Source organism: Oncorhynchus mykiss, chromosome 13, assembly GCF_057628025.1.
Source record: "Oncorhynchus mykiss isolate SJ-2025 chromosome 13, ASM5762802v1, whole genome shotgun sequence".
Taxonomy (NCBI): domain Eukaryota; kingdom Metazoa; phylum Chordata; class Actinopteri; order Salmoniformes; family Salmonidae; genus Oncorhynchus; species Oncorhynchus mykiss.
This window is the reverse complement of record NC_143034.1, coordinates 17,125,854-17,135,393: the sequence shown is the minus strand read 5'-3', so window position 1 is coordinate 17,135,393 and position 9,540 is coordinate 17,125,854. Positions and strand designations below refer to the sequence as shown.

The following is a 9,540-nucleotide window of genomic DNA, read 5'->3' as shown; positions in this document are numbered from 1 at the left end:
CAACACACCTTTGGAGGGAAGGCAATCCTGCGCTGCGTTAGCTAAGTTTTCATGTCATCGGGTGTAGTTCATAAAGGTTGAAGAGTGTATGTTAGGATGAAGTGTGAATTCACGGCAGGAATAATAAGGGTGAAGTTTGATTTCCTCCCTTCTGTAATAAGCAGCCAATGAGGTATTTTTTCCTTTATTAATGTGTTTAATCTGAACCCGTTATAACGCCGGTTAAACTGTTATGTATGTAAGCACTTCAGAGTTATACCAAGCTAATAAGTCACTTGTAAGTTAAGCTTGTAAGAGTGTGCTTAACTGTATTTTTCATTTACTTTATAGTTCTCACGGAAGGTGATAATTCTGACTAAAACTACAGAATAAAGCCGCCAGTTAAAATCAAGGAACGGTTGTGCTCGTGGTTACTGAAGGGAGCTACAAATGGTACCAACACATCCTCCGAGAGCAACTTCTCCCAACCATCCAGGGAACAGTTTGGTGACGAACAATGCCTTTTCCAGCATGATCCTGGAGCACCTTGCCTTAAGGCAAAGTGTCTCGGGGAACAAAACATCGATATTTTGGGTCCATGGCCAGGAAACTCCCCAGACCTTAATCCCATTGAGAACTTGTGGTCAATCGTCAAGAGGCTGGTGGACAAACAAAACCCCACAAATTCTGGCAAACTCCAAGCATTGATTATGCAAGAATGGGCTGCCATCAGTCAGGATGTGGCCCAGAAGTTAATTGACAGCATGCCAGGGCGGATTGCAGAGGTCCTGAAAAAGAAGGGCCAACACTACAAATATTGACTCTTTGCATCAACTTCATGTAACTGTCAATAAAAACCTTTGACACGTTTGAAATGCTTGTAATTATACTTCAGTATTCCATAGTAACATCTGACAAAAATATCTAAAGACACTGAAGCAGCAAACTTTGTGGAAATTAATATTTGTGTCATTCTCAAAACCTTTGGCCACGACTCTATGTAAAAACTGCATCCAGAAGCCATGGATTACAGGCAACATCTGCACTGAACAAAAGGGTGGAGCTGCCGCTTTCAAGGAGTGAGACTCTAACCCGGAAGCTTATAAGAAATCACGCTATGCCCTCTGATGAACCATCAAACAGGCAAAGCATCAATACAGGACTAAGATCGAATCGTACTACACCGGCTCTGATGCTCATCGGATGTGGCAGGGCATGAAAACTATTACTGACTACAAAGGGAAACCCAGCCGCGAACTGCCCTGTGACGCGAGCGTACCAGACGAGCTAAATGCCTTTTATGCTCGCTTTGAGGCAAGCAACACTGAAGCATGCATGAGAGCACATGTTGTTCCGGATGACCGTGTGATCACGCTCTCCGTAGCCGATTTGAGCAAGACCTTTAAACAGGTCAACATTCACAAAGCTGCTGGGCCAGACGGATTAGTAAGATGTGTACTCAAAGCGTGTGCGGACAAACTGGCAAGTGACTTCAGTGACATTTTCAATCTCTCCCTGACCGAGTCTGTAATACCTACATGTCTCAAACAGACAAGCATAGTCCCTGTGCCCAAGAAAGGTAACCTGCCTAAATGATTACCGCCCCGTAGTACTCACGCCGGTAGCCATGAAGTGCTTTGAAAGGCTAGTCATGGCTCACATCAACACCATCATGCCAGAAACCCTAGACCCACTCCAATTCACATACCGCCCCAACAGATCCCCAAATAATGCAATCTCAATCGCATTCCACACTGCCCTTTTCCACCTGGACAAAATGAACACCTATGTGAGAATGCTGTTCATTGACTATAGCTCAGCGTTCATCATCATAGTGCCCACAAAGCTCATCACTAAGCTAATCACCCTGGGACTGGGCACCTCTCTCAGCAACTGGATCCTGGACATCCTGACGGGCCGCCCCCATGTGGTAATGGTAGGCAACAACACATCTGCCATGCTGATCCTCAACACTGGGGCCCCTCAGGGGTGCGTGCTTAGTCCCCTCCTGTACTCTGTTCACCCACGACTGTGTGGCCAAGCACGACTCCAACATCATCATTAAGTTTTCTGACGATACAACAGTGGTAGGCCTGATCACCGACAATGAAGAGACAGCCTATATGGAGGTCAGAGACCTGGCAGTGTGGTGCCAGGACAACAACCTCTCCCTCAATGTGAGAAAGACGAAGGAGCTGATCTGGGACTATAGGAAAAGAAGGGCTGAACAGGCCCCCATTAACATTGACAGTGCTGAAGTGGAGCGGGTCGAGAATTTCAAGTTCCTTGGTGTCCACATCACCAACAAACTATCGTGGTCCAAACACACCAAGACAATTGTGAAGAGGGCACGACAAAACCTTTTCCCCCTCACGACACTGAAAAGATTTGGCATGGGTCCCCAGATCCTCAAAAAGTTTTACAGCAATTAATCAAATGGCCACCCAGACTATTTACATTGACCCCCCGCCCTCCTGTTTTTACACTGCTGCTACTCGCTGTTTATTATCTATGCATAGTCACTTTACAAATGACCTCAACTAACCTGTACCCCCACATATTGACTCAGTACCGGTGTCCCTTGTATATAGCCTCGTTTTTATTATTTAATTTTCTTGTTACTTTTTTTTTTACATTAGTTTATTTAGTAAATCTTTTCTTAACTCTTTCTTGAATTGCATTGTTGGTAAGCATTTTACTGTAAGGTGTTGTATTCTGCGGATGTGACAAATACCATTTGATTTGAGTTAGGCAGGTTAGGATAATTAACGTGTCAGGTTAGGATAACTAACCTAGCAGGTTAGGAAAAGGGTTAGGCTTAGTTAAAATGCTACAAGGAAGCAGCAAGCAGTTACTTTAAACAGTCTTTGGTTGCAACCAATCTGCCAAATTAGCGGTTAGGATTCAATACACCCACTGATGTTGAGCCTCCCACTTGTTTCAGAACGCCCACTTCCAGACACAGTCCACGTATGCAGTTACCCATGACTCTGTGTGTCTCTCTCTCCAACAGAGAGTCTGCCTGATCCTAACAGTGACACATACACCGCTCTGAGCATGAGAACCAGGTCACCAGAGTACGACCCCACAGCAAGTCCCTTGTGATGTAGGGAGTGAGTGAAAAAGGGGCAGAGGAATCTGACACTGACCTGTAGCACCACCTGTACTCTGACACCTCCACCTACATCTGGTACACCAACTCAAAGTGACCTGTAGCACCACCTGTACTCTGACACCTCCACGTACATCTGGTACACCAACTCAAAGTGACCTGTAGCACCACCTGTACTCTGACAACTCCACCTACATCTGGTACACCAACTCAAAGACCCAGTCAGCAGTGAGGATGCAGGCAGATACTCCTAAACAGTAGAAGGACCTGAATGTCTCCAGTCTCCTGGACAGGTGAGTCTGTTGGAGTCAGTTGACTGAGAGCTACAGTGGTCTGTGTGGAGATGGACTCAATGACTGTCGAATGACAACATCAGTGTAGCCTGGCGAAAGTAAACCCAGCACAGGACACAAAACTCATTTGGGTTTGTTCATTTTGTCAAAGCTTACATTTAAAATAGGATAATGTAAGGTGAAGTCACCATAAAGTAAAGTTCAGTCTAAATCACCATCAAGTGAAACAAATCTGTTAGTAAAGTGCATAAAACAATAAGTACAAAATGAACTGCAGAAAGAGTAGTGGCTCTGCTTTCAACAACAGAAATACAATAAAATACAAAGACCACAATGTTCACAGTTAGAATGGACTTTCTAGCGTTTCAAATGTCTGAGTACAAGATGTCCATCAACAAAAAACTCAAATCCATTCTGTCATCAATTACAATATGAAAACTTACACGCTGTCCACGTGCTACCCTAACCCCATATGGAACAGTAGATCCTCATCTCTCCACAACGTGGTTCTGAGAGCCCTGGTATTCAGCTAGCAAGAAGCTAACATCCTCATGTCAATCTGAAAGTATCAACAGGATAACATGACCATCTGGCATTTTAAATATTACAAAACAAACTCTTATACGTTGCAGATGTAAAATATGAGATACCCATCCAGATTATCTACCCATCTCAAATCAAATGTTGTTGTATTGGTCACATACACATATTTAGCAGATGTTATTGCAGGTGTAGCCAAATGCTTGTGTTCCTAGCTCCAACAGTGCAGTAGTATCTAACAATTCACAACAATACACAAATCTAAAGGTAAACGAATGGAATTAAATAATAAATAAATATTAGGACGAGCAATGTCGTAGTGGCACTGACTAAAATACAGTGGAATAGAATACAGTATATACTGCAATCTCAACCACACTGCACACTGCCCTAACCCATCTGGACAAGAGGAATACCTATGTGAGAATGCTGTTCATCGACTACAGCTCGGCATTCAACACCATAGTACCCTCCAAGCTCGTCATCAAGCTCGAGACCCTGGGTCTCGACCCCGCCCTGTGCAACTGGGTACTGGACTTCCTGATGGGCCGCCCCCAGGTGGTGAGGGTAGGCAACAACATCTCCTCCCCGCTGATCCTCAACACTGGGGCCCCACAAGGGTGCGTTCTGAGCCCTCTCCTGTACTCCCTGTTCACCCACGACTGCGTGGCCACGCACGCCTCCAACTCAATCATCAAGTTTGCGGACGACACAACAGTGGTAGGCTTGATTACCAACAACGACGAGACGGCCTACAGGGAGGAGGTGAGGGCCCTCGGAGTGTGGTGTCAGGAAAATAACCTCACACTCAACGTCAACAAAACTAAGGAGATGATTGTGGACTTCAGGAAACAGCAGAGGGAACACCCCCCTATCCACATCGATGGAACAGTAGTGGAGAGGGTAGCAAGTTTTAAGTTCCTCGGCATACACATCACAGACAAACTGAATTGGTCCACTCACACAGACAGCATCGTGAAGAAGGCGCAGCAGCGCCTCTTCAACCTCAGGAGGCTGAAGAAATTCGGCTTGTCACCAAAAGCACTCACAAACTTCTACAGATGCACAATCGAGAGCATCCTGGCGGGCTGTATCACCGCCTGGTATGGCAACTGCACCGCCCTCAACCGTAAGGCTCTCCAGAGGGTAGTGAGGTCTGCACAACGCATCACCGGGGGCAAACTACCTGCCCTCCAGGACACCTACACCACCCGATGTCACAGGAAGGCCATAAAGATCATCAAGGACATCAACCACCCGAGCCACTGCCTGTTCACCCCGCTATCATCCAGAAGGCGAGGTCAGTACAGGTGCATCAAAGCTGGGACCGAGAGACTGAAAAACAGCTTCTATCTCAAGGCCATCAGACTGTTAAACAGCCACCACTAACACTGAGTGGCTGCTGCCAACACACTGACACTGACTCAACTCCAGCCACTTTAATAATGGGAATTGATGGGAAATTATGTAAATATATCACTAGCCACTTTAAACAATGCTACCTTATATAAATGTTACTTACCCTACATTATTCATCTCATATGCATACGTATATACTGTACTCTATATCATCGACGGTATCCTTATGTAATACATGTATCACTAGCCACTTTATACTATGCCACTTTGTTTACATACTCATCTCATTTGTACATACTGCACTCGATACCATCTACTGTATCTTGCCTATGCTGCTCTGTACCATCACTCATTCATATATCCTTATGTACATATTCTTTATCCCCTTACACTGTGTACAAGACAGTAGTTTTGGAATTGTTAGTTAGATTACTTGTTATTACTGCATTGTCGGAACTAGAAGCACAAGCATTTCGCTACACTCGCATTAACATCTGCTAACCATGTGTATGTGACAAATAAAATTTGATTTGATTTGATTTGATTTTACTGTTATGTTCTAATTTTTCAGAGTAAATAACTCACCGACACTAGAGAAGCTTAACCAAGTTTAATTCTTCCCAAAGGGTCAATACAGCTGTAATTCAGACCCCCCAAAAATCTCACACAAGTACTGATATTTAACTCTTTCTCCTTGGCTGAGTCTCCTCCTCCACAACCGAACAGCCAATGCATCCCTGTTGCTAGACAGAACCTTAGTGATATCTGTTCTTCCTCACTTCGTTTAACTTGAACTCAGGCCATGACCCCTACTGCAGCAAAGAGAGTGGACACAGGCGAGCAGGATGATGTTCACTAAACAGGCGAGCAGGATGATGTTCACTACACAGGCGAGCAGGATGATGTTCACTAAACAGGCGAGCAGGATGATGTTCACTACACAGGCGAGCAGGATGATGTTCACTAAACAGGCGAGCAGGATGATGTTCACTACACAGGCGAGCAGGATGATGTTCACTACACAGGTGAACAGGATGATGTTCACTACACAGGCGAGCAGGATGATGTTCACTACACAGGCGAGCAGGATGATGTTCACTACACAGGCGAGCAGGATGATTTTCACTACACAGGCGAGCAGGATGATGTTCACTACACAGGCATCCACCACAGAAACCAGGAAGTGCCTGTCTGTTGCAAAATAGACTGTTTTTGAGAAACATTGATGGCTGTTGTGTTGTTGAGATGCCAGTAGAGAGCGCTGTAGTCCAGTCCACTGGAAACAACATGTTTTAGTGTAGCTGGTGAGACCTACAGAAGTGCAGAGAAACCACAGGCCTATTGGTACGGTCCAATTATGTTGTTGCATTTATTTTAAAGGACTTTAATGGGGATATTTTCTTCCAGTATAGTACATGTTCTCCAAAAAGATGCTCACATGTTGTTTATAAGCACTTCAGTGGCGTGTTGGTTGTCAGGAAAAGGCATCATGGGTACAGGAAGCCAGCTGTGCATCAACATCTTAGACCCTCAGTACATCTGGTTGGTGTCAACCACAGAACTCACACTCTTCTGTTTCACACAGCCAGTATAAGGTCTCCTACCAAACTCCTCTCTTCACTCTGTAAGTACCTTTTACATTACCATTCAACTTTTTCTGGGTGATTTGTTCTGCAGAATGAACACCTTCCTAATATTGAGTTGCACCCCCCCCCCCCCCCCCATTTACGCTCAGAACAACCTCAATTCATCGGCGCATGGACTCTACAAGGTGTCGGAAGCCTTCCACAGGGATGCTGGCCTATGTTGACTCTAATACTTCCCACAGTTGGCTGGATGTCCTTTGGGTGGTGGACTAGTATTGATACACAAGATAAACTGTTGAGAGTGAAAAGCCCAGCAGCGTTGCCGTTCTTGACGCAAACCAGTGCGCCTGGCACCTACTACCATACCCCGTTCAAAGGCACTTAATTAATATTTTGTCTTGCCCATTCAGCCCCTCTGAATGGCACATGTACACAGTCCATGTCTCAATTGTCTCAAGGCTTAAACAATCCTTCTTTAACCCGTCTAGTCCCCTTCATCTACACTGATTAAAGTGGATTTAACAAGTGACATCATTAAGGGATCATAGCTTCCCCTGGTCACCTGAGCAGGTGTTCCTAATGTTTTGTATACTCGGTGTAGACGGTCTTAAAAAGGAAGTATAGTTCTGTATCAGCTACTTGTGTCCTGACCCATGTTCCCTCTAATGTTTTGGGGCACTGAGCAAATTTGACGTCTTGTGAGTGGAAACTTGAACATTGTGAGAATTGTGTGCAACTTCCAGCACACATTTACAGTGAACACTGAGGCTTTACCCTTACAGGTACAGACCAAGTAAAATATGAATTAATTAATGTCAAGCCTTTCATGAGGTAAAAACATTTAAAAGTCTCATGTAATGTAGGCCTGCATTGAACACCACATGTAGCCAACTAGCCGGCTATTGTGGTTATTGGAGCATAATGTAGGCCTGCATTGAACACCACATATAGCCAACTAGCCGGCTATTGTGGTTATTGGAGCATAAAGTAGGCCTGCATTGAACACCACATATAGCCAACTAGCCGGCTATTGTGGTTATTGGAGCATAAAGTAGGCCTGCCAACAAAACCAATGGAGCAAATCCTGTAACATTATCACATGGAAATAGCTTTTAATTTCTATTATATAGCCTACAGTAGCCTATATGTGGTGTTCAATGCAGGACTATATTGCATGAGACTTAAATTCTTCTTAATCTAACTGCACTGTCCAGTTTACAGTAACTATTACAGTGAAATAATACCATGCTATTGTTTGAGGAGAGTGCACAGTTATGAACTTGAGAATGTATGAATAAACCAATTGGGCACATTTGGGCAGTCTTGTTACAAGATGTATAAGGCCACTCAGTGAGCTGTATAAGGCCACTCAGTGAGCTGTATAAGTCCAGTCAGTGAGCTGTATAAGGCCACTCAATTCGATCCTCCTCGTTTCTGCACTGTGATAATTATTATTTGAACCTGCTGTGGTCATCTATGAACATTTGAACATCTTGGCCATGTTCTGTTATAATCTCCACCCAGCCACCCCTCATAGCCTGGTTCCTCTCTAGGTTTCTTCCTAGGTTCTGACCTTTCTAGGGAGTTTTTCCTAGCCACCGTGCATCTACATCTGCATTGCTTGCTGTTTGGGGTTTTAGGCTGGGTTACTGTACAGCATTTTGTGACATCAGCTGATGTTAGAAGGGCTTTATAAATACATTTGATTTGATGATGATTTGCTTACAAGCAAAAACAAAAGCAGGAAGTACCAGTGAGTCGCTCAATACGGAGGTGGTCAGATAACATGGATGCTAAGCTACAGGACTGTTTTAATAGCACAGACTGGAATATGTTCCCAGATTCATCCGATGGCATTGAGGAGTATACCACCTCAGCCACTGGCTTCATCAATAAGTGCATCGATGACGTCATCCCCACAGTGACTGTATGTACATATCCCAACCAGAATCCATGCATTACAGGCAACATCCGCACTGAGCTAAAGGCTAGAGCTGCCACTATCAAGGAGCAGGAAACCAATCCAGACGCTTATAAGAAATCCCTCTATGCCTTTGAACCATCAAACAGGCAAAGCGGCTCTGACGATCATTGGATGTGGAAGGGCTTGCAAACTATTAGACTACAAAGGGCAACACAGGCACGAACTGCCCAGGCAGGCTAAATGCCTTTTATCCTCGTTTCGAGGCAAGCAACACTGAAGCTTGCATGAGCGCACCAGCTGTTCTGGACAACTGTGTGATCACGCTCTCTGTAGCAGATGTGAGCAAGACCTTTAAACAGGTCAACATTCACAAGACCGCGGGGCCAGACGGAGTACCAGGATGTGTACTCACAGCATGCGCGGACCAACTGGCAAGTGTCTTCACTGACATTTTCAACCTCTCTGTAATACCTACATGTTTCAAGCAGACCACCATAGTCCCTGTGCCCAAGAACGCCAAGGTAACCTGTCTGTAGCACTCACCTCTGTAGCCATGAAGTGCTTTTAAAGGCTGGTCATGGCTCACACCAACACCATCATCCCAAAAACCCTAGACCCACTCCAATTTGCATACCCCCCTCCAACAGATCCACAGATGACACAATCTCAATTGCACACTGCCCTTTCCCACCTGGACAAAAGGTACTCCTATGTGAGAATACAGCTCAGAGTTCAACACCATAGTGT

At 44.8% G+C, this 9,540-nt stretch overlaps 1 long non-coding RNA gene across 1 annotated transcript; it reads right to left on the bottom strand.

Moving 5' to 3' along the window:
- Positions 1-436: 436 nt before the first annotated feature.
- Positions 437-6,248, bottom strand: LOC149978751 (uncharacterized). The gene is made up of 3 exons (XR_016485719.1): positions 5,869-6,248; positions 3,828-3,943; positions 437-767 (listed from the first exon to the last, which is right to left on the bottom strand). It is a non-coding gene; the product is annotated as an uncharacterized LOC149978751 (long non-coding RNA).
- Between the last annotated feature and the right edge of the window lie 3,292 nt (positions 6,249-9,540).